Source organism: Eubalaena glacialis, chromosome X (genome assembly GCF_028564815.1).
Source record: "Eubalaena glacialis isolate mEubGla1 chromosome X, mEubGla1.1.hap2.+ XY, whole genome shotgun sequence".
In the NCBI taxonomy this organism is placed as follows: domain Eukaryota; kingdom Metazoa; phylum Chordata; class Mammalia; order Artiodactyla; family Balaenidae; genus Eubalaena; species Eubalaena glacialis.
This window is the reverse complement of record NC_083736.1, coordinates 103,850,405-103,875,486: the sequence shown is the minus strand read 5'-3', so window position 1 is coordinate 103,875,486 and position 25,082 is coordinate 103,850,405. Positions and strand designations below refer to the sequence as shown.

Here is a 25,082-nt window from a genome sequence, read left to right as displayed (position 1 = left end):
CCCCCCCCTTGTTTCTTTAGAACTAGAAATATTAAAAATTGAAGTCGATTTACAAATTAAACTCTTTTTCTTTTTCTTTCATTTTTAAAGAAAACAAAATTGCTGCTTCTGATTCTGTGCTCCATTTAACAGATCTATTTATTTCCAGGCACCCAAAGGAACAGTGGCTCCTTCAGACTATATCACTTTAGCAGTCAATGCATCAAGATGGAATGAGAAACCACAGGCTTGGGGACTGCTTCCTGCACAGCCTTCACCAAGCTTGCTCTACCAAGCTGCCCAGGAAAACATTTGGTTTCCAGATGCTATGTATGACAGGGCCCTTGTTCTCTCTCATGGTCCATGTGACCTGAGCTATGGATGCCTCTGGGATATGGTCAGAGCTACTTGCTGTAGACAGTTTTCCAAGTAAGTATGTAAAGGTTAAGACAACAGGACAGGTAGGTGATAGAGCCTAGGAAGGATTCAGTGACATCTACTGGTCAATCTTAACTACCCTTAAGGCACTGCTTTAGAGTAAGGGCAGATTTTTAAAAGTGCAAGGCCCTGGACCTCTGTTCCCGGAGGATATGATTGAGTAGTTCTGTTAAAGGACCTGGGTATCTGCATATTTAATAAACTCCCAAGTTACTCTGATGCACAGTCAGGATTGAAAACCCTTGCCTTAGAGGGCCTCCAAAATTAACAGGTGGACATATCCACAAAAGCCAACCTCAGCTTTCCTTAGCTAGATCAGTTGCAGACCCTCAGGCTGCCATGATTTGAAAAAAGGAAGCTTTTTCGTTCTGATGCTTTACATGTAAGGCAAAATGAATGATCTGTCATGTTTTCTTTCAAATGAAGGACTATGAGGCAGCACACTGAGCTAAATGAAATGGAATATGCCATTTGCATGTTGCTATTTAAGTGCCATTTATTAAATATTTATTAAGTCCCCAGAGTGGGCAGGAAAGAATTTTCCATTCTACTGTTTGGTCAGAAAAATTGGTCCAACCTGCTGATATTATATCAGCCCCAGAACTTCAACCCAATTTTTCATTCTTCTGTTTGTTTATTTATTCATGTTTTTCTTCAGACCCATTCATTCATTTATTCATTGACTCATCAGACCATGCTCCAGAGACTATGCTGGCTTTGGGGATATACTGAAAAAGTCAATTCTCTGCCTTTAAGGACACTAATGATTTTTTAACATCTTTATTGGAGTATAATTGCTTTACATTGCTGTGTTAGTTGCTGCTGTATAACAAAGTGAATCAGCTATACATATACATATATCCCTATATCCCCTCCCTCTTGCATCTCCCTCCCACTCTCCCCCCACCCCTCTAGGTGGTCACAAAGCACGAGCTGGTCTCCCTGTGCCATGCGGCTGCTTCCTACTAGCTATCTATTTTACATTTGGTAGTGTATATAGGTCCATGCCACTCTCTCACTTCGTTCCATCTTACCCTTCCCCCTCCCCGTGTCCTCAAGTCCATTCTCTACGAAGGACACTAATGATTTTTTAAAAACCAGTAGCCATCTGGCACAGATGTTACCAAAACAAAGATGCATATAGGGTGGTCCATACACATGGGCAGAAGAGGCAAGGGCCTCAAGGGAATCATAACCCAACAGTTATGTAGGCACTGTTCTAAAGGTTTTACATCTATTAACTCATTTCATCTTCAAAATAATTTTAAGAAATAGATACTATTATTATCCCATTTAATAGATGAAGAAACTGAGACACAGAAAGATTACATAATTTGCCTAAGATCACTCAGTTATCAAGAGGCAGAGCTAGAAGTCAAAGTCCTTTTCTTAACCACTTTTCTATATTCCCTTCTCTTTGATATTTGAAATCACCATTAGAGTCATTGTTTTTATTCACTATAACAATCAACAATGGTAGTATTTATTAAAGACTTAATATGTATCAAGTTCTGTTCTACGCATTCGCAAATACTGCTTATCTCATTTAACGTTTACAATAACTATCCTTATTGTACAGAGAGGAAGCTGAGAATCAGAGAGGTTAATTCACTTGTTCAAGGTCAAATGGCGAGTAAGTGGCAGAGCTTCGATTTGAAATAAGTTCTGGCTGAAGAGCCCATACTCCCTTCCCCAAAGTGGTGACAGAATTATGGAAATGTGACACCAAGAGAGCTGTGGTCAAGAGCACACACTCTGGAGCCAGAATGCCTGAGTTTGAATCTCTACCACCCACGAGCTGTTGTGACTGTGATTTAGACCCATAGTATTTTCATCGAGAACATGAGGATTATTGTAGTACCTATCTCATAGAGCCGTCATGAAGATTACCTGTGTTAATATAAGAAAACACTTAGAAAAATGCCTGTCACATGGTAAGCACTATATAAGTATTGTCTATTACTAGTATTATTTTTTGACAAGAAGTAGCCACCAGCCATCTCGGTGCGAATGTCTATCAGATGTTAGCTAGCTTGTCACCTAGCAAAGCTCTGACAAGCTGTGCTACAGGATTTGTTGGGGGGAGGGTAGTATGGGGAAGGGCATTCTAGGCAAAGGCACGAAGGTCAGAAATAGCTTGATGTGTTTGGAGTTGAGGAATGCAAGGTGCTCAAGACAACTAGGGCAGGATGTATTTGAAGAAGAGTGTGCAAAGCAGAAGTCACATCATACGGAGTCTTACATGCCACACACAGGGATTTAGACTTGACTTTCTGCAGAGTTATAGGTTTTAAAGCAGGAAAGGGACACAACCTGCTCTGCAATTTAGAAAAATCACTCTGGCAGTCTGGTGGATGGATTGAAAGGGGTAGGCTTGAAGCAGATTGTTCCCATAGTTGCTTTTTTTCTTTTTTGATGAGTAATAATGAGTGCCTAAACCAGGGCAAATAGTAGAAATAAGAATGGAGAGGAGGGGTGGATTTCAGAGATAATTAGGAGGTAACATTCATGGGACAGAGTGAGTGATTGAATGTGGTGAGGGAGGTATAGTGGGAGGAATCTAAGATGACTCCCAGGTTTCTGACCTGGGTGTCTTGGGGAACAGAGGTGCCATGCAGTAAGAGTACATAGGGAGAGAAGAAGGTTTGAAGGGAGGGAGTAGAGATAATTGATTTATTTTGGGACCTGTTGATTTGAGGTGCCTTTGGGGTAGCCAAGCTAAGATGACCAGCAGGCAGATGAATATATGGGTCTGAAGCTCAGGAGAGAAATCTAGACTAGAGATAAAGATTTTTTGATTCATCAAGAAGAGTGTATACAGTGTGAAGAGAAAAGGAACAAAGAAAGAATCTGGGGTCACAGCAGCATGTAAAGGGTTGACACAAGAAGAAGGGTTAGTAATGGAGCCTGGGATAGAACAGACTGAGAGGAAAAAAGAGAACCAAGAGAAAAGGTTTCTGTTGGGAATTGGGCTGAAATTTTGCTTGCATTTAGGTGGTATTTGTCTATAGTACATGGAAATGTTGAAATTCTTCGCTGCCAATCAGCCCTTTCCCCTCATGAGATTCCCAAGGGAAAGATTTGCAAAGAACAGTAGCCAAATGGAGGACAAAACATCATTTTAATAGAAAAGCTGAAAATTCAATACATGGTTCTCTAGGAAAGTTGGGTTGGAGTACATAGCTTAGGTCAGAGGTTTAAGTAGGGCTTCCAACTCCTTCTAGAACCTATACCTCTCTGGGTAGAATCTGAAGGATGCTGCGAGAACAACAGAGCCAAGGGTAAATTCAGTGACCCCTTTATCTACCCAGGTGCCTGAAAGAGTGGCAACAGAAGAGAGAACCCCGGGTTAATGGGAGAGAGATAATGGACGAGAGCACAAGAGGAGCCACAGAAAGAAATAGTAAAACAGGCCAGAGATGGAGGAGAAAGTGTGGAGAGCTCCAAGAATAGAGTGGTCACCGGTGTGTAAGGCCACAAGAGAAGTCACATAGATAAGGCAGCAGAGGGACATTCTAGACTTCTCTCCTCATTTTCATGTCCAGTCCTCACCCCCAAACCCTGCAGCATCTGTGGTGGAGCCAGATATCTTTTTTTTTTTTTTTTTTTTGGCCACGGGGTGGCATGTGGGATATTAGTTTCCCGACCAGGGATCAAACCGGTGCTCCCTGAAGTGGAAGCGCGGAGTCAACCACTGGACCACAGGGAAGTCCCAAGAATCAATGTGTTTCACATGGTAGGTGGCATGTAGATGAGAGGCCTCCTTTCCCCAGTTAGAACATGTAATCATGCATATCAGCTGGGAAAATATGGTCATGGCTATAAGAAAGGCAAGACTGGCTTGGGAACATAATTTTGGATGGATAGAGGTGGGATACTACTCAGACCTGGCTTTATAAACAGCCTCCACTCTCTATGAAGTCCCAAAGGTAAGGCAAGAAAAAAGAACCCAGAAAAAGATATCCATCTGAAACCAATCAGGCAGAAGAAAGGTGGAGCCAGACAACGACCCAAATCAAGCAGACTCTCTTGTTAACTTCTTTGGCTTTCCTCCTTCTGATAAATGGCATGACTCTTCCCCAGATCTTAGGGGACTTCAAGTGGGCAAACATCCGAGAGAACGAGAGTGAGAGAGAGAGAGAGAGACCAGCCAACCCTTATGAAAAATATACCAAGAATGAAAAGCTGTTAAAATGATTAAGTAGTCAACCTAACTAATTTGAACTAGAATGAGTCCAAAGGGTAGGTATGTGTGGAGCCAGGGATGGGGAGAAGAAGACTTTCTGAGGAAGGCATGATTCAACCTGGGCTGGAGTTTATAAAATGGGTACATGACAGAACATACCTTATGGCTAGCAATGCATCCTAGGGACCCTGTGAGAATTCACTAGGGTACCAGGTGGAGGAAAATATGAGCAAGTACCAAAAGATGTCCCCTCACTTCCACGTGGAGATGAAAATGAGAATACTTCCTGATTTAGAGTGAATGTGTGTGTCCCCCCAAAATTCATATGTTGAAATCCTAACCCCCCAATGTGATGGTATTAGGAAGTGAAGCCCTTGGGAAGTGATAAGGTCATGAGGGTGGAGCACTCATGAATAGGATTAGTGCCTTATAAAAGTGGCCTCAGAGACAGCCCTCATCCCTTCCACCATGTGGAGGAAGACAGAGAGAAGGCACTGTCTATTGAACTTGAAAGTAGACCCTCACCAGACACTGAATCTGCCAGCCCCTTAATCTTGTACTACCCAGCCCCCAGAACTGTGAGAAATACATTTCTGTTGTTTAAAAGCTACCCAGTCTATGGTATTTTGTTATAGCAGCCCAAATAGACTAAGATACTTTCCTTCTAGCTAATTTAAAAAAAATCTTGGTTCTAATTATCAAAACAATACAAGCTCACTGTAGAAATATAACAAGCATGGTACAGAAAAGTGTTATAAAGCAGATGAAAAACATTCCTGATTATTCCTCTGTCTAGATGCAGCCACTGTTCATGCTTTAGTTCAGTTTTATTACAGTGCCTTTAAAACACCTCTAGATAATTGAGAATTGTATATATAATTTCTACCTTGCTTTTTTTCCCCACTTGATCTTAAAATTGTCTCTATATCATTTTGCAAACAAGCATTTTGCAAACCAGCAGGGTTGAGCATTTAGACATTCTCAAAGGTTTTGCTATTATGAATACTGTTCCAACTGATATTTTTATTCATAAATATATACGTTTAAAATTCTTTCCTTAGGAAAAATATAACTAGGAGATGCACTACAGGGTCGAATGGTTATGCTATTTTTAAGCTCTTGCTACATACTTTTGTCTGATTTTTAAGATCTATATGAGGACCTTCATAAGGGTTTTCATTATCTTATTTTTTTCATTATCTTTATTATTTTTACTCATTTAACAAACATTTACTAGCACTATATGTCAAAGCTCTGAGGTGGATAACAAAGAACTTAAAGAGACAAACTCTGTTCTTTGGAGCTTGCAACTTATCCAAAAAGACAAGATCCAAACACATAAAAGTTTACCAAATTCTATTGGTAAGGATATCCCCTACAGCAGATAGAATGCAAAAGTTCACCAAAAAGTATAAAGAAGGATATTCCCTGCAACTTTGTAATTGCAAAAAAAAATAAAATAAATAAACCCAAAATACCCACACAAAACTAATCAAAACCAAAACCCAGAACCTGGATATTACCAAAATGTCAACCAGTAGGGGACTTGATAAGTAAATATTGGTGCAACCATACATTGGAATACTGGGGGGTAGCAAAAAGAAAAAGTTAGATCTGTATCGGCTGACGTTAAAAATTCCCTAATATAAGTTATTCAGGAGAAAGGGAAGCAAGGGCAGAACAGTATGTATATAGTACCCTCTGTGTGTGTGTGTGTGTGTGTGTGTGTGTGTGTGTGTGAGAGAGAGAGAGAGAGAGAGAGAGAGAGAGAGAGAGAGAATATGAATACAAAGACAATCCCTTATCTGCTCTTCCTTAATCCTAAAACCCCTGAAAACAGAACACTTTTTTTTTCCCCAAAACTTGGCACAAATTCGTTTGGGGAAAAACCTGATATTAACTGACATGTGGCTATTTGTAATCTTCATTTATCTCAAAATAGTGTGACAAATTTTAATGTGTTTGATTAATATTGAACATGTCTAATCTGTCTTTGCTCTCCCAAACCCCACTGTGGGAGTGACATGCGAAATGTCACAAGCACTATCTCACCATGTTACAATCTTAAAAATTTTGAATTCCAACATACTTCTGGACTCAAGGGTTTAGGATAAAGGATTATGCTCTGTAATATAGATATACATATGTATGCTGGTATATGTTGCTTTCTTTTTTTTTATGGACAATACCATATGTAATATTTTATAGTTAACTTGGGGAAAGAGACTAGGGATGGTGGGGAAAGAGACTAGGGATGGTTGGGAAAGAATTTTGCTTTTCATTTGGCACCTTTCCATAGTTTGAATTTTCTAACCTTTATATGGGTATTACTTTTACAAAAAAAAGTCAACAGTGTTAGAAAGGGGAAGATTATGGTTCATTCTTGTTTTCTTCTTTGCATCTCTCCATACTTAAAATCAATATGAAAGTAATGAAATTTTAAAAAGGAAGCATATTTAAACTATAAAAATAAGGGTAGCTAAAATGAGAGAGCAGTCTATAATAAGATTTAGGAGGTGACATCCCAAGAGCCATACACATTCCGAAGCGTGAGTGATCTCTATAGCCTAAGAGAGCTATGGAGAGCCTTCATGGAGGTGATGGAGCTTAAGTTAAACTTTGCATATATGTAGGATTTGGTTGGTAGAGATTATATGGAGTTCAGATGGGGAAAGCGGACCACATAAAGGCAAGAAAGTGAGACTGAGTTCCTGTAATCTAGAAATTTGGGAGATTGAGTAAAGTGAGGGACACCACCTACCCAGAAGGTACAAACGACAGAGGAGTGAAAGGGTGGCTCCATTTCCCACTTGTATTTGACTCTGAGTGTTCTCCCACCAAACTGGGAGGTAGAAAGTTACAATCTGTCTCCTACTCTCAGCCATCCCCAACCCACCATTTACTTCCTTTCTCCCACTCCTTTCACAGGCCTCTCATTAAATAGCCTCTTTTAAAAATTCTCAGGATGCCAGCTGATGCTCTATAAACAGTTACCACTGACATTTCTGTGCACATTAAAGATATGCACGGAATCATTTTGGGAAGAGAAAAGCCTTTGGAAATCAGCTAGTCCACGCCCCCCCATACTAGGAAGAGACTATGAGGTCATGAGAGGTGAAGCATCTTGCTAAGTTACGTAGCCCACTAATGCAGTTTCACATAAAACCCAGTCTTCCACCTTACAGACCAGTTTTAGCCTACTCTTTTTCCCTTTGTGTTTACTGGTGGTACATTTGTTTCCCAGACTAGCCTGTGATGTGCTAAGGCTCCAGCATGTTATTTACGTCCAGAAAAGGTGAAACAAACATAAAAGCTAGGGAACCGGTGGTCACTAGAGAAGCATCATGCTTGTGTAGATGGGAGTCTGAGTACTAGCGAGTTACCATAGCAACATCTGGGCATGCATTTCAGGCTCAAGGGAGAAGATAGAATTCTCACATACTGCCTGGCCTCTCATTCTTGTCAAGATGGGATTCGACACTCCAAGAGAATGGGCCTCCAACTGTCAAGTGTTAGGGGTGGGGGAGGGCAGGGTGGGGTGATAAGAAGGTGGACACTCTCTTTTCTTCCTGTTTGCAATGTCCTCATTTTTGAAGGTGAAGGAAGGGAAGGAAGGAAGGAAGGAAGAAAAGAAGGAAGAAAAGGAAGGAGGGAGGGAGGCAGGGAGGGAGGGAGAGGAGAAGCCTTTCTTTTCATTGGTATTTTGCTTGCAATATAAAATACTGTGCTGCATTAACCCTTCCTGGCCTGGAAAAATTTGTTCTGGCTGTAGCTGCTTCCTTAGAAATCCAACTCTCCTTACTCCTTTCTCCTGATTCCACCAACAGTCTGACATGGCTGAGAGACTCACAAGCTTTTGTGGCAAAAATAAATATTAGTTTTCTTAAGGGCTCTCCCCACCTGGGGCAAAACCCAAGAGTCATGGTCAGCAGCAAAGCAAGGAATTTAAATGAGGGCAGGAATGGGGGTGGGGTAAGGTTCTGGCATGGATTTGAATTGCTTTTGGATCCTAAGGTAGGGGATAGCCATACTTTAAGGTAGGGAATAGATCCACTTTGGCTCAGACTTCACAAGGCTTACTCTCCTGACCTAGCCTACACACCTTGCTAAATCTCAGTGGGGGTGAGATTTTGGCCTTGGAAACTGAGGGTCTATCATGTGGCCATGGAGCCCATGGTGGGGGGAGCCCAGAGGGATGATTTAGAAAGCATGATCATCTAAAGTGGATAGACTAGGATAGAAAAGCAAAAGATTGCTGCTTTTGGATTTTGGTGGCTGTTCCAGGACCAAGGCTCAATTGCTCAATCTGTGAGGTGGGAAGGATAATGCTATCAGCCTGAGTTCCTATCTTTCTCCATCATTGGCCTCTGGACCAATCAGGACAGTCTTTTCCCCTTACACACGCCAGGCTCATTTCCACCTTCCATTTCCTTGATTTCCTCTACTTGGATTTCTCCCTCCTCTTCCCCTTTGCTTATCTGAATGATCTATGGATCTATGTGATCCAAAATCAAAGTTCTGTCTCCTCCATAGAGCATTCCTTTATTGCCCCAACCCATGACAATTACCAGTTGCACAAAGCTCACTTATATTTTACATTACATAGTTATTGAATCTCTCTGTGCCTTGATGGGGTAGGTGAGGAAAACAACAGCATCCACCTCTTAGGTTTCTAGTGAGCATTAAAGGAAAGAATGTATGTGAAGTGTTTAGGGCAGGGCCTGAAACTTAGTAAGTGCTCAATAAGTCGTGTCTGTTATTAATGTGGCGGGGCAATGCATAGCTCCAAGTTGAGGCCATCACACATTGCTCTATATGATACATAGCAATGGCCTTGAAAGCAGCAGGTAAGGTATCTAGTTGTGCTATGGATATACAAGAGGATTCTTTGCCTCCCAGAATAGGTAAAGAATAATAGTTAACATTTCGATGAGTGCTAACTATGAGCCAGGCAATGTTCTAAGTGCTTTACTTATATTAACTCGTTGAATCCTCATAACACCAAGAGTTCAGGGCTATAGTTACTATCTTCATAGTAACTATACTATACTTTCTACTGAGGAGGAAAGGGGCCCAGAGATGTTGGGTAACTGGCGGCAGGCCACACCGTTCAGCTAGCAAACAGTAGCAGAACTGGATATGAATCTAGACAGCGTGGCTCCAGAGCCTGAATTCTTAACCGCTATGCTCTCCCCTCGCAAATTGGAAGCTGAAACCCTAGGGAAGGCTATGGGGAGCAAGCAGGCCATTTAGAAAAGTGAAGGGGATTTAGCTGGAAAGTGTCCAGACTCTTAAGAGCACACAGGTTTTGGGGTGGCCCCTCCCTGTGGAGAATGAGCAAGCTTTGCATGTGAACTGGGTGTACTGATGCTCTCCTTGCTGCCTGCCCCAGAGTAGTTTCATTTGCCCCCGGGAAGCCCAGCCTGAGAGTCTGGGGTCATCATGACTCATTGTGAGGAAGGAGATGAGAGGTAGGGAAAGGGAGAGTGGCATTCCAAGGTTGTGGGCACCAGAAGAGCCCTGGCAAACCCTAGGACGGTGGCAGCGAAGCTGGAAAAGAGAAGTCTGCCAGCTGCTGCCGGCCACTGAGGGATACAAGCAGTTTTCAGAAACTCGACTTCATCAATCAAACCTCACGGTCTTATCTCTCACTTCTTTCTGGGCTCCTTCTTGGCCACAATCCTGTTGTTTATCTGGAAGGAATTTCAAGTGTTACACAAAGCTGAGAGGGAACACAAATACTTGGTTTTGATGAAACAGTACTCAGAGGGGGGCTGGGCGGGGGCTTTTGGAGAAAGGGAAACTGTCACAGCTCCCAGACCTTGAACCACAGGAGATGGGTGGTTAGGAATCCTGGCCTCCCTCAAAATTCACAGGTCCGTGGTGAGCTTTCTTACTCACTTTGCTTCAGGCTATTCTCAAATCTCTGGTGACTTCACAAATACTTGGAATATTAGGTTCCACCAGAGAAACTGCTACAGACCTACAGGTCTTACCAGTGGGACACATGGTTTTTGGTCATAGAGGATGTTAGACAGAGCCTCATCCCTAAAATCCTAGCCACCACCATACCTGTCACCTTACCGTTGGCATGTAATGTCTTTGAGTCATAAAGGCTTTTCCCTAGCTTCAGGAATGCCCATCTAACACCTAGAAGGGCATCTGAAACTCATCTGATCAAAGCCAGCTAACCTCTATTAAAATGTGACTACCCTTTGATGCAGGTAGCATATAAATTAACCTAAGGTTTATGACACCTCTGAATTCCCTGAAATTGTATGCAAAGTTGCATGTGCATGGGCATATGTGTATTTTTTTTTCTTTTTCCCCTTGCAAAGGTCTTATCAGGCCTCCCACAGATAGAAAGGGTATTCCAGGCCAAGGGAACAGCAGGCACAAGTGCAATGAGATGGACTCCAGCTTGGCATATTTGAGGAACTAAGAAACATGTGTAGCTGGAATATTGTGAGCAAGGAGGACAGTGGGGCAAGATGAGGGTGGACAGGCGTGCAGGGGCCAGCTTACAGGGCCTGTGTGGCCATGGTCAGGAGGCTTTATTTTAGTCTAAGGGCAATGAGAAGCCATTAAAAAAGTTAAAGCTGGGAAATGACGTGATCTTGTTGACATATTAGAAAGATCATTCTCGCTACATCGTGGAGAATGGATCGGAAGGGAACAAACATGAAAGGGAGAAAATCATCATGCAGAATAAAGATAATGATCTCAATCCCTAATTCTAGAGCCTCTAAACCTGTTTAAGTGACATAGCACTGAAAATCACAGAGCTCGTTGTGGAATATCGTAAAATATTCATATCTAAATCATAAAATATCTACCAATATAATTCCATGCTAACTCAAGTGCTATCTTTTATATTCTAGTATAGGCACCAAGGATGTCAGCAAAATTTACCGGAACAGAACACATTCTATCCATTAACTTATTGCTCTTTCTTGAAAAATTTGGGGAAAAGACTATCATGTCGTTTCATCTTCAGTGGCAGAATACTCTGGTTTTGTCCATAATTTGAAAGACGCTGTTAAGAGAAGAGCAATTTATTGGGGCTTAGATAGACACTGATGCAGGTTAGACTCAAAACCAGGGATGTTCCTGTGTCCTTTCAGTCTCCTCGGTCCTCTTTGCCAGGATTTTTTTTTTTAATAAATTTATTTTTTTTATTTATTTATTTTTGGCTGTGTTGGGTCTTCGTTGCTGCACGCAGACATTCTCTAGTTGTGGCGATTGGGGGCTACTCTTCATTGCAGTGCGCGGGCTTCTCATTGCAGTGGCTTCTGTTGTTGCGGAGCACGGGCTCTAGGCACGCGGGCTTCAGTAGTTGTGGCACATGGGCTTCAGTAGTTGTGGCTCGTGGGCTCTAGAGTACAGGCTCAGTAGTTGTGGTGCACGGGCTTAGTTGCTCCGCGGCATGTGGGATCTTCCCGGACCAGGGCTCGAACCGTGTCCCCCTGCATTGGCAGGCAGATTCTTAACCACTGCGCCACCAGGGAAGCCCATCTTTGCCAGGATTTTTAGCTAGCTCTTTGAAATGCATTATTACAGTGGGAAGAAATGCAAGGTTCAAAGGTTACACATAGCAAAAGCCTAGGTTCACAGTCTATCTTAACTCATCAGTGGAAAGCCAGATCCTTTCAGCCCGATTCCTAGGTGAGTACTTTGGTCCCAGGTTGAAACTGTTCAGAATCTACCTGGCAGCCTGAGCGGACAGGCTCCCATGGCCTCCTGTCCTGGAGTTCTTTGAGCACAAAGCCCCCAGCTTCCAGCAGTTTCCCACCCGGGCTCCTCTCCTGCTCTCTGGCTTTCAAGAATTCTCTGAACTGTGCTCCCTGCAGGCACTCAGACTTCTTTCCCCGACTTTCTCATGCTGTCTGTCCATTGACACACCTCTCATTGAGTCCTTCAAATGTCCCATTTTTCTAAATAGCCCCTATGTTTCCTTTCATCGTTTCTCGGTCCCCTCCTCCCAACATCACACATCTGGGGCTCTGATGGCAACTGTCCATTCCTGCCCCTCACACTGACTTTGTTCATCTCATCCCTGCTCTGAACATACATTTGCATGTCTAAAGTCCCATTAACATTATGATTATGCCTTCCCCATTCATCCTGTCGTTTTCTCAACATCACATACATTGAGAAGAGGGAAAGAGTTTCTATAGGAGCCAGGATGCAGGTGTCAGAATTGTGAGTGAGGCCTTAAAGGTGGCACTGTTGGATTCCTGAGAGCCCAGGCTGAAGTAGCTAGGAGTGGGCTGAAGAGGCGCTGGAATGTCCACTTAAGGATTTGTGGGAGATTTTAGGATCTGAGAAACAAAAGCAATATTGTCATCCGTTTTGGACAAGTCTACCCAGCTTCAAATGAAGCCGGGCCTGTGTACTGTCACATCTTTATATCTCTTTGGAGCACTGGGGGCTTCTTTGGTGGTAGCAGGGGAGGCGGGGTGGGGAGAGCACAAGAGAGCGTGAGAGAGCCAAAGAGGGTACTAGGGCAGGAGAAAGAGACGGATAAAAGAAAAACCTTTTCACTATTTTGAGAAAGCGTTTGAAAAAGTATGGAGGGTACGGGCTAGTCTGGTTCTGGCGATCACTCTGCATGAGACAAGACATTTTTGCGAAATATATGGCTCAGGTGGCAGCTCTTTCTTGTTCTGAATTATGAGAGTCATGCTGAACATTTATTAAGCGCCTACGACTATGTGCTAGGCCCCGCGCCAGGCCTTTGACGTGTCCTTACCCATTTAATCCTCACAATAAAATTAGGAGACAGAAGTGATTATTATGTTTACATGACGTGGGAGAAAACTGAGGCACAGAGACAGGAAGCAACGAGTTCAAGGACACATGAACTTATCTGGTAAGTGGCAGAAGCAAAATTCAAGCCCCTGTCTGGGCAACTTCGGTGCCCATACTCGTCACGACCATACTACACTGGCATCATTGGCCAGTCAGGGGACCATTGTAGAGGCCAGGAAGTCCCTTCTCATCCAAGTCACCTCAGTTCTGCATCTCTCTCCCCTCCTCTGTTCCCATCCCCAACATTTCCAATACCTTTCGAGAGCCCCAAAGTGCAGGGAATGGGAAAGACTTGGAGCAGAAGTCGAGTCAGTTCACAGCAGAGAAACATCCTTTGGTGTCTGCACTCAGGCAAACACTGATTGACAAAAGAAATCACAAGCTATCTTCATGTGAACCGAATGCTTATTTTGTATTTTTCACAGAGGAAATTAAAAATCTGTACACCCTTCCACATCTGCTCCAGGTCAAGCCTCTGCTGGGTGTGTTAAAGCCCAAGACTCCATCTGGATTTCTTCAACTCCTTGTCCTTCACCCTGCCTTCCTCCCTTTGCCTCCGCTCTGCCTTCTGCCTCTCTGTTCCTTTATCTGTTTCCATCTCCCACTTCTCTCACTCCCTTTTCTTATTTACTTGCTAAGCCATAGCCAGAAAAGAGAGTTGTATTTTTACTCTCCAGGGTGATTTCCTGGCTGGTCACATTTTCCTCTTCTAAGCCTCTGATCATCATATTCTCTCAACAGCCACCCAGACATATGTTTAAAATTTAGGAAGTGAAGGAGGGCCCGTTTCTCTTCAGTAGGGACAAAGCTGAAAATTAGTCTCTTCATTGAAAAATGGTGTGACATGCCAGTTAAAAATAAGGGTGTCACCAACAAGCAGTGGCCTCACCCTACCTCCCCAGGGTACCTCCAGTAATTCCCGATGGTAGTGTTTTCCAGAATGGGGCACGACTATCACTGGGGGCTCTAGGGATAATTTTAGTGGCATATAACCAAATAGTTTTCAAAGATTAACATATTTATTTCAATGGGGATTCAAAAATAAAACCTGCATTCTAAAGCCATGAAAAAAAAATAAGGGTGTCACTATGTTAAAATATTACTTTCAATTTCTCAGAATGTTCTTTCAGTCTTTAATATTACAAGGCAGAGTCAAGAATGCGGCCTGCGGAACCAACTCTAGAACTTTCTGTTTGTACTACTCTCTCTCTTTTGGGCTGTGACTCTGAGCTGACTAGGCAAGTATGATTAACCCCATAAACCTACAGGCAAGTGACTTGCCCACGGTCATACTGCTAGAGAAAGGGAAAGATAGCACTCAAGGGATCTCATCCTTAACTCCAGAGACCTTTCCACTGTTCCATCCCGAGTGGGCATGTTCCTTCCCCCATGTGCTCTGGATTTTAGGAGGGTGCAGTTGGAAGCAGCCCATGGATGGTACTCTTGAGTGACAGGAGACAAATAATAAAAGCACTAACATTGGCTGGAAGTTTCCTGTGCTTTACATGCATTTTTTTTCATTTAATTCCCACAAAACCGGATGTAATAAGTAATATTATTGTTCCATTTTATAGACGAGAAAACTGGATTACAGAGAGGTTGAGGACAGCGGTACTTAGCAAAAGTGCTCCTTGACTAGCTCAGGCTGACATTCCTGAGTCCAGAATGCCTGATGGGAGGTGTCATTTGCTCCAGTTATAACGGGAATTTGCGTCATGGCATCAAATGTTCCTCTCTCTCAATTCCCACTTTACAGGCAGAAGTACCCCAGTCCTCATCTCTCAAACTCAGATAAGAAAATTGTACTCAGATTTAACATTTCCTCCAGACAAACTGTGGAAACCACGAAGTGTACAATTTAGTAATAATACCGACAATCTTACCTTATGTAATCTAGGATTTAAAAGCTTCGGAGTCCGTACAACTGAATTCAAGTCCCTCCAATTATTGGTTGTTTGACCTTGGCAAGTCAACTTCTTTATTATCTGTTTTTCTCATCTATAAAATGGAACAATAATAATAATAACCACTTCAAGTTTTGCAGGGATTAAATGAGAAAATGCAGGTAAAGCACAGGAAAGCTTCTAGAAAATGTTAGGGCTAGTGTTATTATACCTTTCAGCATATACCCTCCTGGCAGGGCTCGGGCTCCCAGCTGCCTGTGTATGTTTTGAAGGACTCCATTGAAAACATACGTGCTGTGTTCACCAGCCCCACCCCCTTTTTCTTTTCTTTTCTTTTTTTTCCTTCAGGGAGGAGAAATGAAACCAGATGCTGTAAGACCAGGGGAAAAATCCCAGGAAACTCTTGTTTTCAGTTAATTTTGTATATCTTATTGGCACAGTTTATGTCTTTCTCTTCATCCTCTTTGCGCCTCCATTGCCTTCATCTGCAAACAGTGCCTTCTAAAGGCAATGGGAGCTGGGAGGTCTCCTCTGGGTTTCCAGGTCCGGACTGGGGTAGATTCCGTGTCCTTGGAGAGTGGCTTCCTTTTCTGTGAGGCTTGGAAATATCTCAGTCTCTTGGGCTTCACACAGTCTCAGGTTCCTTCCTTCAGATTCTCTGAGCCTCCTTTGGGGGCAAGGAACCGGCCGCCCCCCCCCGCCCCGGTCCCATCTTCCCCTCCCCCAAACACCCACTTCCTTCATAGCAGCTGCAGCTGCTGGGTCAGCCTGGGAGCTCCAGCCCCTCCCCACACCCCTTTCCCCCAGGTAAAAATAAATAAAATGTCAGCGAGCTGATTGCTTTTTGGATTGCACCTCACCTCTTTCTTCCTGTTTTGAGCTTTCTGGTTTCTTAGTGGGAACTACAAACCTTGCCTGGACCCTGGTGTGGGTGTGATTTCCTTCTTCCTGGCTCCTGTCCCATTCTTCCCCCACTCCCTCCTTTCCTGGCTTGACTCTCTCTTATCTTTCTAATTGGGATTTCTCACCAGCAAAGGGTTTCCATCTTCTCCAAAATTAGTAAGTGTCTGGAAAGGATGGTGGAACTAAGTTTTCTGTAACCCAGCAATTGGAGCTAAGAAATGGAGACTTCTAATTTATCTTTTACCCAAGACTCACTATGTGACCATGAGCCGTTCTCAGTGACAATGCCATTTGGCCTGTGGAAGGGGATATTAGCCACCCTCAAGTTACCCCAAATCAGCTTAGAGAAAGTGTGCTTGCTTGCTCTACAAATACACCTTCAAGACAAATCCCTTAATCTTTACCAACCCCACCAAGCCCCTTCACGTAAATAGAGAATGTGAACAAAAACAGTAAAAAATATATATATAGGGGCGAGGGGCCAGCTTCCCCGTATAGAAATTCTGGAGCTACCACCGTCCATCCACTTTAGATGCTACTCTCTTTCTCAAGACTGCAAAACCATACCAACATTTAACATCTTTGGAATGGATTGCAATGTTTGTAGAATTTACCTGGTATATAGGTCCCAGATTGTGGCCTGGACATATCAATCAGGAAAACAGCCTCTGTGGTGCCCTTGCAGTTCTGTTTGTAATCATTATAAAACTACTCCATAAAACAGTTAACAAACATTGATTGAAATCCTTATGCAGTGTAGAACCCCATTCTATTCACCTGAAGTGCTCTGGGCCTCCTCAGGTGGATCTGGACTGCATTAAAGGCACTGAGGCAGTGTGAAGGGGCAAAAGGGCGGCTGGAGACAGGCTTAGAAATGTAAAGCAAGTTGTTTTAGGGCAACGTGGCTGAATAGCAGGGGGCCACTGAGGGAGGAGAGGTAAAGTGCTACTTGTCTAAGCAGAGCTGAGGGCCTGAAACCTGTGTCCCTCTCTCCTCTTGGGAGCAGAACTGAGAAAGTTAGACATTGTGAGTCTAATTTTTAGTTCCTGTCTTAAAGAAATTCATGTTTAGGGATGAGAAAAGTGTACACAGATGTATAGTGGTTAAGAACATGGCCCTGGTGCCAGGCCACATGAATTCAACCAGATCTTCCACTAACCAGCCAGGTGACCTTGGGCCAGTCGTTTCCTCCTCTGACTCATTGTATCCTCATTTAGAATAGGGAGGCAATAGTTGTATCTACCTCATGCGGACAGTGAAACAAGCTCATACCTGTAAAGTACCTGGCACATAGTGAGTGCTCAACTGATGTCAGCTACTGTTTATTCAGTGCTTACTAATTGCCACGCTCTGTGCTACATGGTTTCCATGCATTGTGTCCTTTACTTCTTACAACTATCCTATAATGCAGAAACTATTATTATCCCCCATTTCCCAGATGAGGAAACTGAGGCTAAGAGCAGTTAAGAGGATGATTATAAATGAGTGTAGAAGGTGCTATAATAGACAGGTGCAATAGGAATACAAAGATGGACGCGTCTAACCCCTCCTGGGGAAATCTGGGGAAGGCATCACAGAAGAGAGCTCATATAGGGTTGGCTCTGAAGGATAAACAAGGATTCACCAAGAGGGGCAGAGAGTATGCAAAGGTGAATGCATGGTAGTTGAGCATAGCTGGAGTGCAGATGTGGGCAAGGTGGGTATCAGCAGGAAATAGGCCTGAAGGTTGACTGAGACCCGTTTGTGTCTGCCACACTGAGGAGTTTGGACTTTACACTCGAGAGAATCATCAAAGACGTGGAAAGGCTGCATACAGGGAGGGAATTTAAGCTAGTGATAATGAGGGTCTGTACTAACATAGTAGCAGTGTGAATACAGAGATAAGTTCAACTGCAATGTAGCCTCTACTCTCACCTCAAGGGCCTCGCAATATAGTGCAGAAGACAGTTCCCAAATCAAAGGCAAACCAACCGTTCCAATACAATGTGGTATGCTCAGTGGGAGAGCCCCACACACAGGGCTCTGGAGAAGTACAGAGAAAGAACATTGTTCAGGGGTGAGGGGAGGTCAGAAAAGGCTACTCATAAAAGGAACTTCTGGAACTAAGTCTTGAAGGGTGGAAAGAATTATCCAAACAAAGAAAAGATGGGAATAGTGTTGTCATTCCAGTCGTAGGAGTAACACAGCAAGGGCGCAGAGATAAGCAACAGCATGGAATGTGGGAGGACCCACCGGTATTTCAGTATAGATGGAGCAGAAAGTGCATCAAGGGTAAGGGGCAGGAGCGGTAGGGTATGGGGTTAGGGAAAAATGCAGAGGCCAAGTTTAGGAAACTTTATGTGCCATGCCAAGGAGTTTGAACTCAATCTAGTGGGTGAAGGGGAGTCATTGAAGTAATTTATTTTATTTCTTTTAAAATTTATTTTATTAAAGTATAGTTGATTTACAATGTTGTGTTAATTTCTGCTGTATACCAAAGTGATTCAGTTATATATATTTTATATATATATATAATATATATATATATATATTCTTTTTCATATTCTTTTCCATTATGGTTTATCACAGGATATTGAATATAGTTCCCTGTGCTATACAGTAGGATTTTGTTGTTTATCCATTCTATAATAGTCTGCATCTGCTAACCCCAAACTCCCACTCCATCCCTCTCCCTCCCCCCACCCCTTGGCAACCACAAGTCTGTTCTATATGTCTGTGAATCTGTTTCTGTTTCATAGATAAGTTCATTTGTGTCATATTTTAGATTCCACATATAAGTGATATCAGATGGTATTTATCTTTCTCTTTCTGATTTATTTCACTTAGTATGATGATTTCTAGGTCCATCCGTGTTGCTGCAAATGGCATTATTTCATTCTTTTTTATGGCTGAGTAATATTCCATTGTATATATGTACCACATCTTCTTTATCCATTCATCTGTCGATGGGCACTTAGGTCACTTCCACCTCTTGGCTATTGTAAATAGTGCTGCTATGAACATCGGGGTGCATGTATCTTTTCGAATTAGAGTTTTCTCCGGATATACACCCAGGAGTGGGATTGCTGGATCATACGGTAGTTCTATTTTTAGTTTTTTAAGGAACATCCATACTGTTTTCCACAGTGGCTGTACCAATTTACATTCCCACCAACAGTGTAGGAGGGTTCCCTTTCATTGAAGTAATTTAATTAAGGGCCTACCAGAGGTACTGATGCACCTAGTAGACTAGTGGTAGTGTGGAGGCTGGGATTGGAGGGGGTGAGATTAGAAGAGGCAAGACCAGAAGCAGGAAAACCTGGTAGGAAATTATTGTAACAATTCACACTAAAGATGATGACTGACTCAACCAAAGTGAGGCAGGTGTGATAGAGAGGAGGGGAGTGATCGGGGGAATTAAAAGTGGCAGGACTTGCTGGCTGATTTGATATGGTGGTTGATGGAAAAGGAGTTAAGCAGGACTCTCAGGTTTGTGGCCTTAATGATGAGTGAATTTTGGTTTCACCAACCAAGAGTGGAGAGCAGAATCTGGAAGAAAAATGATGAGATTAATTTTGGACATCTTGAGTTCCAGATGGTTGTGGGATATCCAAGTGGAGATGTCCACTGGAAATTTTTTGATATATGAGTCTAGAGCTCCAGGGAGATGTCAAGACAGGAGATTTAGGTTTGGAAAGCATCAGAATATGGATGATGGTAAAAGTCATCAGAGGGGATGAGATCACCAGAGAGAGGATGTATAGTGAAAATAGAGGAGGGCCGAAGATAAAAACTTTTTGGACTATCAGTATTCAATGGGCAGACAGAGCAGCGGGTTCAGGAAAGCTTGGTGCTTACCCTGGACTTTATATTTTAGGAACCGTGGGGTTGAATGAGAAACCCCAACACGGTAGCCCCAATCTTTCCTTCTTGGAACTTTCTAAAACGTTTTTGTGGCCTATATGATTGAGGATCTTAACAAATTTTAGGGCTGCATATTTTTCACCTTCTAATGAATATTGTTGCAAATTGCTTTGCAAAAATGTTCATTACAAAGTTTTCCGAGTTCCTTAACTAAAAACCTCTGTAAGCAGAAAAATTCTATTTATTTTCTTTGTCTCATTTACCTAAATGCTTTGAAGTACCACATCCTTTTGACTCAGAGTTGCTTCCTCTTAGTTTTAACCTAGGTAAAGTACCAAGCACCAAACACAGCGCTTAGCAACATAGCAGGTGGCCAAAACAATTCAAGTGGCATTACCTGAATTCATTGTTTTTACCTAAATATGCACACACTATCCTGTAACTACACACACACACACACCATGAAAGTAATTCAGGTCTTTCTAAAATAGTGATGGTTCGCCTTCAATCTTGCCCTTCAGGTTTTTGTTTTAATTTTTTCATACTGAAAGGCAAATTAGAAAAAGAAAAAAAAAGTCAGTATGTAGATTCCAGGGGCTGTTTCCCTTTAGATTATTACAGCATGTTAAAAACTGATCACAGTTGATATACAGCAGCTTGCCTGAGTCTCTGCAACATGCCTCAAATGCAAAAATCCTTGGTGATGGACGATTGTGGGTAAAAACATACATACATCAGATTTCTTCTCTGATAGCTTCCAGACCCCATTTTAGTGGGTTTGGCTCTCAAGGCAAACTCCAGCACAGGAGTAGCACGCAGTCATTTCCCCCCCCACTTGGCCTCCATTCAGCGGGCGGGCCTGACTAGCTGCTTACATCCTCTCCCTCCTAAGGGAGAAGGGAAGTTAGAGATCTCCCTGGTGAGTACTGAGCTGCCATCTGTGCATAGGGTTTTACAGGGGAGAACCAAGCGACTCTGCTTTCTCTCAACGTAATTGTAATAAATCTCTGCAAAGACCCTCTGTTTGGATTACCTCAGAGAGAGAGAGAGAGAGAGAGAGAGAAAAGAGTGAAGAGAGAGTGGAGAGATACAGAGAGAGAGAAGAAAAAGGGAAAAGGAAAAAGAGGAGGGAGGAAGAGAGAGTAAGAGGAAGGGAAGAGAGGATGCATTGCCATTGCCATGCACTACTTTCCTGTCTGTGCTTTGTACTTTTTGTTTTTAAATATATTTATCTATTTATTTATTTTTGGCTGTGTTGGGTCTTCGTTTCTGTGCGAGGGCTTTCTCTAGTCGCGGCAAGCGGGGGCCACTCTTCATCGCGGTGCGCGGGCCTCTCACTATCGCGGCCTCTCTCGTTGCGGAGCACAGGCTCCAGACGCGCAGGCTCAGTAGTTGTGGCTCACGGGCCTAGTTGCTCCGCGGCATGTGGGATCTTCCCAGACCAGGGCTCGAACCCGTGTCCACTGCATTAGCAGGCAGATTCTCAACCACTGCGCCACCAGGGAAGCCCCTGTGCTTTGTACTTTTAATGGTTAATACCCACATGTGTCCTAAATCCCACGAAGATATTTTCTTCCCAATGACTAGTGGTAACAATCTAATCCAAACGTGACCCCTGATTTGTTCATGAGGGGAAGATAGAGTCTTTTGTTTCCTACATACCTGTTTTTTTTTTAAGTACAGTGTTGAGTTTAAAAATAGAAAACAAAAAACAAAACCTCTAGCCCAAGTTACAATAACCCACTCCTCCTTACCGCCCCCTACAAAACTGCTGCCCTTTGCTGCTCCACAGGTAAGCTGTGCTCTCATCCGAGGCGGAGCCTTCATCAATCAGCTGAGGGCTGTTGTCCCCTGGCCAGGCTGTAGCTACCACACAAGCATCAGCCTTCATCACCACCAAGTCTCTGTTGCTGTTGCCACTTTCTTAACCTCTGTCTCCAGGAGATGAAGGTAAGGGAAATTTTTTTTTCCAGCCTTTGGCACAAAAAGAAAAGAAAAAAAAAGAAAGGTAGGATAAAGGAAAAAAAGAACAGGAAAAGAGAAAAGGAGAGAAAGAAAAAAAAAAAGAAAACCTCTGTAACAATTGTCCCCAGGCTCCACGCCTAGCTCATGTGGCTTTCCCTGCTTCTCGCCTCAGAAAGTCATTAAACAAATGATGGGGTTTTTTGAGCCACAGCCTCTCCATTCTCTACTCTGGGGTCAGGAGAGTGTATGATATGATGGAGAGAGGACAGGCAGTAGAACGGGGTCACCCTGGGTTCTCATTCCGGGACCTAGCACGGTGTCTGGCCCACAGTGCCAAATCAACTCCCTTTCTTGTATTTGAGTACCCTGCAGCAATGCCAACATTCCTGGGCTGTATGTTTTTCTATCGTTATGTGGTGCCAGTAACATCTCATTGGGAATCTACTTTTCTCAAAGGTGTTTGGCTATGAGGGAAACGGATTCCAACTGACAGGCAAAGTATTGCTTCACACACACATACGGACACACACTTGTACACATACAATGGGGTAAACAACCCAAACCTAACAAAAGGTATACTACTCCCTGTTCTACAAAAATCCTCAGTTCCTCGTCCAAATGTAACTGTGGAACCACTGTTAAGCATTCCTTATGTCACAGGTAAGCTTTACTGTGGAGAGGAGGTTGGTCTGAGTTGCACCTGGTTTGCACAGGGTGCTGAGGTAGAGGATCCTTGGTAGTTTAGGGTCGGAGGCATCAGGTCTTGGGCTCTCATGGGGATAATAGCCTTGAAAACAGGTAAGATGAGAGGATGGGAAAGATCACCTGCTTTATAGTCTTGCCTCCTTTGGGGTGTGACTCAGATCATGGAATGGAATCGTCCAATCAAAGGAAAATCTGAGGTCCGGAAAAGGAAGGACTTTGTCCAAGATCACACATACACACACACACACACACACACACACACACAGAGCCGTTTAGAGGCAGAGCTGGAATGCTAGCCCCTAGGCCTCCAGCTTCCCAAGACAGTGCTCTTAATTCCCCAGCACCTCCACCAGTCAAACAAACCAGGCTAGGACCTCTGCTTCTGGCACCTTCCACTGCTACTCTATTCCCTGTGTCTGGGCTGTGAGCCTTACAGATGTCTTGGGTCCCTCAAAGAGAGGTTTTTTTGTTTTTATTTTCTCCTTTTAGTGGAGACACGATAGATAGAGTTTAGGGGTCTAGAGAGAGATTTTTTCAAACTCTAAACTGATCTGAAACACCTGAGATGATTGTTAAACACGTCAATCTTTCCTAGCTGTTACTGAATCCCAGTGAACTATCTCTACCCCTTCGAGAAAGGTATACCACTTAGCGGAATTTTCTTTGTGTTTACATGATGACTTTCCTTCCAGTGCAGCCCTAAATCTGAAGGGAAAGCACTGTCTTGTTGTTTTTTTTTTCTTATTATAATGTTTCTGTTTGATTATAACATTCATAATCATTTCTTGGCAAAAGTGAATATTATGGAAGAATATTAGGAAAAATATAAATCAACAGATGTTCTTAAAGTAGATATATATGTATGTATAACTGAATCACTTTGCTGTACACCTGAAGCTAACACAATATTGTAAATCAACTATACTTCCATTAGAAAGAAAAAAGAAGAAACAAAAACCACAAAACCTTTTGCCAACTGTCAAAGAAATCCCCTTTCTAGACACAAGAGGGAGCTTTTAGCTAAAATGAAAATAAAGGCAGTTTAATTCAGGCTCTACTGTCTTTATTTTCTTTTCACTAAAAACTTTAAATTTGTGATCTTTGAAAACACATTAGTTAACTGATCATGGATTTGTATAATGATAGAGCTGACAGGCTCCTGAACCACTGTGACCTCTCGTCAGCAGTTGATATGGTTGTCTATTCCTTTCTTTAAAAGTTCTCCTTCCTTGGCTTCTGAGACACAACTCTGTCCCTGGCTCTGCTCATAAGTTTTTGACCATTTCTCTCTCTTTGCTCTCCCCTTTGGTGTGGGAGCTTTCCTGATCCCCCCAGCCCTCCTGTCTTCTCATTCTGCAACATATACACGCACACTTTCCTTGACTGACCTCATCCATCCCCGTGGTTTCAATTCCCCTCATGTGCTGATGAATAAGTCACCACGCATATCTCCCGCTATTAAGTCTATGCTGAAGTCCAGATATGCATATTCACTTACCTACTGTACAAGCCCAAGAGCACAAAAGGTGCCAGAGGAAGATTAGTTGGCCTGACCCAAGACTACAGAACAACTTGGTTAGGGAGTGTCTGAGTTTTCAGGGCCCACAGGGCATCACCTTGGATGACCATGTGAACTGTGATATTTTTGAAACAGAAAAAACAACAAAATCCCTCTAAATACATCACAACAAAAAGGATGGTAAACAACAGAAAGGATGATGTTTCCCATCTTCTTTTTGCAGTGGTACAAAAAGTATCACTTAGAGGCTGAGTTGTCCAATGTAGTAGTCATTAGTCACAGGTGGCTATTGAGCACCGGAAATGTGGCTGGTTTGAATTGAGATGTAGAGTATATGTAAAATACATATCAGATTTAAAAGAAAGTATGTCATTAATCTTTTTTTATATTGATTCTAGAACAGCTCCCGGCTCATATGAAGTGCTCAATAAATGTTAGCTGCTACTATTACTAGACACTCAATTCTAGTCATTCCAAATTCCTTGATGTCACCAAAAGCAACCAGGAACTTTGATGCTTCTCTGCCTTTGTGAATGCTGTTTCTCCTGCCTGGAATGCTCTATCTTAAGTAAGTTCTTCACCTATTAAACGCTTACTTATCTTTTGAGACCTAGCTTAAATGTCACCCACTGTTTGAAGCCTTCCTCATTACCAGGGGCCATTTTCTCCTCTGTGGCATCGTGTACATATTGCTATTATTGCACAAGTTGTAGTACAGTTACATTTGTAGTGTAACCGATGTGTGTTTCCTCCATTAGACTCTTAATAGGGATAGGGGCTTGTCTGCTTTCTCTTGGTATCACCAGAGTCTAGCACATTTGCCACATAC

General features: G+C 42.8%; 1 long non-coding RNA gene across 1 annotated transcript; it reads left to right on the top strand.

The window, feature by feature from the left end:
* The first annotated feature begins 380 nt into the window (after window positions 1–380).
* On the top strand, window positions 381–24,696 carry LOC133081526 (uncharacterized). Its single transcript, XR_009698859.1, has 3 exons — window positions 381–408; window positions 21,857–22,014; window positions 24,652–24,696. It is a non-coding gene; the product is annotated as an uncharacterized LOC133081526 (long non-coding RNA).
* Window positions 24,697–25,082: the final 386 nt, after the last annotated feature.